This window comes from Schistocerca americana, chromosome 1 (genome assembly GCF_021461395.2).
Source record: "Schistocerca americana isolate TAMUIC-IGC-003095 chromosome 1, iqSchAmer2.1, whole genome shotgun sequence".
Taxonomy (NCBI): Eukaryota; Metazoa; Arthropoda; class Insecta; order Orthoptera; family Acrididae; genus Schistocerca; species Schistocerca americana.
The window spans coordinates 954,528,698-954,532,188 of NC_060119.1; positions in this window are offsets into that span (position 1 = coordinate 954,528,698).

Below are 3,491 nucleotides of genomic sequence, written 5' to 3' on the forward strand. Positions count from 1 at the left end.
GTTTGGGTCCCGAAATCATATTCCACGTGCCATCCAGATGCGAATGGCTAGAGAATCACTCTCCAGACTAAATCGGGAGTCATCTGTGAAAGGAACATTGGCCCATAGTTCGACCGTCGTGTGGCATGTAGATGTTCCCTGTTGTGAAGACACGCTAGAAGTGAACAGACAGCATATCGCCAAAACTAAAGGTCACTCTGCTAAAGCCTTCTGTACACGGTTTACCTCGGTACAACACGTCCAGGGGACACTGTGAGGTCAGTCGCCAGTTGCAGTGCAGTATCAAGGCGATACCGTCGTGCCCTTACAGCCAAATAACGGCCCGCCGGTGTGGCCGAGCGGTTGCAGGCGTTTCAGTCCGGAACGGCGCGACTGCTCCGGTCGCGGGTTTGAATCTTGCCTCGGGCATGGATGTATGTGATGTCCTTAGGTTAGTTAAGTTTAAGTAGTTCCAAGTTCTAGGGGACCGATTACCTCAGATGTTAAGTCCCATAGTGCTCAGAGCCATTTGAACCGTTTGAACCAAATAACGCTACAATCTTCCTGAAGTGGTCGACTCTGTCCTGGTCTCCGGGATACAGTTTCGGTCTCTACAAACTGTCGCCACACCCGGGAAACAACACAACGATTCACATTAAGGCATCGGGCCACATCAGTTTGCGACTCTCTTGCTTCCATTCTTCGTAAGGCTACACAGCAGAGAGTCTGTAGGCGTCTTCTCTGTGCCACACTGCACCGTCTGTGACTGTGTACACAGCGATTGTTGATGTGGGACTATCCCTCAGACACTACCCTGCTTGCTGGCGTGTTTATCCGTTGATCGGAATGGCATCTTTCGTGCAGAACACGATCGTAACGACATCTATCGACAATTTGTATGGTTATATCCTGAATTAGACAGAGGACGGGGAAATAGCAGGTTGCCGCTTTAATTTTGGACATAAATATATTTTATTATTATTGTTCTATTATTCTATTAAAAATGTACAGTCACAAATTTTCAGAACTGTTTGTATTGGGCTAGGAGAATTTATTTTACACTTTTTGTTCTGATTTATGAACATGGCACACTGAAATTATTTTTTATTTAAATAAATAATGGTTGAATCTTATGCCATCAACAAAATTTCAGAGGTAGTTCAGGCACTTTGGTCAGTATATTAGTATAAGGAACCTATGGTTCCGATGAATCATTACAGAGCAATTGTATTTCATTTGATTTCATACTACCATTTACTTTATATCTGTACTGCACTGAAAATATTGACGCATCGGTGAAAATGTCGATGCACTGCCAGTCCCTTTTAGAAACCATTTTGTTCTATTCACTTGAGGTATTTGATGTTAACAGTGGTAATGCCCACTTTATCCTTCTCCCTCATTCTTCAGTTCTGCCCTGGGTTTGTTTTTCACGCCGTTTAACTGTGCCTTAATAGTGATACAGAGTGGCGTGGGTGCGTTTACTGACGAAGAGCTGTCCGATATGCGCCTCGTGAATAGGTTTACTGAAAGCGATGAAAGAGTGATCACGACAATTCTGTACTGAGCAAGTCCTCTGTTAGTCATTCTCACTAAACCTATTCATACTTGTGTATCACTGTTAAGGTACAACTAACGCTACCTTGTAAAGAAATCCGTGATAGAATCGAAAAATACTGAAAGCATGAAGGGGGATGAAGAGTGAAGTGGACATTACTGTTGTCAACAGAAAGCACCGTCTGTGAGACAAACAAGTTTGTTTACGAGCAAGACATGCACTGCATACTGTCGACATTTCCATTGCTGGTAGATATCGTCAGTGCAGCACAGTCACAAAGATGAAGTGGTCATAAATCAAACGAGATGCAATTACTTTGCAAAGAGTCACCGAAGACTACAAGTGCTATACACGAAAATACACAGAAAATATTCCTAAATCATCTTGGAATTTTTCTCGGTGGAGTATTCGTTGATTATCTATAGTAGACTAATTATTACAGGAAATAAATTTCCTGTATAAGTCCGTGATCATTGTAAATGATTTTGTACACAAAACTGTCTAGATCGGTTATTAAAATTTTGTTTATTTATTATGGAATTTCAGTTACTGCAATTATCAGTTATCAAAAAGCTTCGAACTTATAAAAGGAGATTCTATGGCAGTACCAAAACTATTTCTTGTGCATAGTTGTTAATACTGACACATAACCTTCTTTTATAAATTCTAAGCTCTTTGACATTTGATTATGGCAGCAGTCGAATCGTCGTAATAATAGACGGTTTTATTCACAAAACACTGTTTGTCGGACAATGAAATGATGCAACTTGTACGGTACGCTGTACGATATCTGAGTCAGATTGTCATGAACAGTGCATTCACACATTACGAATGTCGCATGAAAATGAAATACCAGTAATACGGCCGATAACACATTTACCATTAAATATGACTTATTTTAAGCATTATGAAAACGGCATCACATGCTCATATAGACAAGGGGCAAGGTCGCTCAGCCAGTGAGTTTCCTAGCAGTCTGACAGGTGAGAAAGTTGGCGCTATTCGCTGTAGTGTATATGTTTCAGAAAAAATCAGAGTAGCACTCGATGAAGCACCGAGCAAAGCAAGTCTCATCACTCGGCAAAAATGGTTTTCACTTTCCTATGACAAAAATACCCTTGACGCTACACGTTGAGTACAACACTATATACCTGTGAGCAAGTATTCAGATTCCCTAATCACCGCTGCAACACTTCGCAGTCTGGCGCCCTGTACAAAAAGTTCCCAATTAAGTCGCTGTTCACACTATCGTGAAGTTTTCCCGAAATCCACAGAAGCCGGGCAGGTACAATTCAACTGAAGTGTTGTGTTTCACTCCCTAAGGGGTGTACCGTTTAAAGACTGACTGACAACAGAAAGATCTCAACGAGTTCCAAGGACCTGAGACACCTGTATGTGGTAGGGTAGATGACCTTCCCGTTACAAACACAGTCAGCTACTGACTGGTATGAATGTCGTCTTGACAGTCATCGGTTGACAAGACAGGCGACAGTGTTGTGCAAACCAGATATCTACAGACACCAGTTATTTAATATTGACTCCTGTTACGACTGCGCACGAGACTGGATTTCTTCCAATCTACTTTGATCTAGATCTGGAGATGCAGAAGTGACGGCTGCAGGTGTCTTAATTTTCATTTCATACTGAACAGCCGAAGTCCCTGTAACCATCTACTTGAAGTATGGACGTACAAACATTTCGTTGGTGGGTGGTTCCTCCGCGCCAGATCATCGTCGCTTCTTCTGGCTTTTCCGGCTGACTAAAAAGAAAGAATATCGCTGCTACATTACGTATTTCATACAGATTTAACAATTATCGTGTTATTACAGAGAATCACGTGAGACCATCCTGCTATGAAAGCTGACGTGTGTAGTAGTTACTGCACCACCCAGCTAGTAAATGCCGGCTTCCTTAGTATGTACCATTTTCTTTGTATCCATTATCATACCTCATG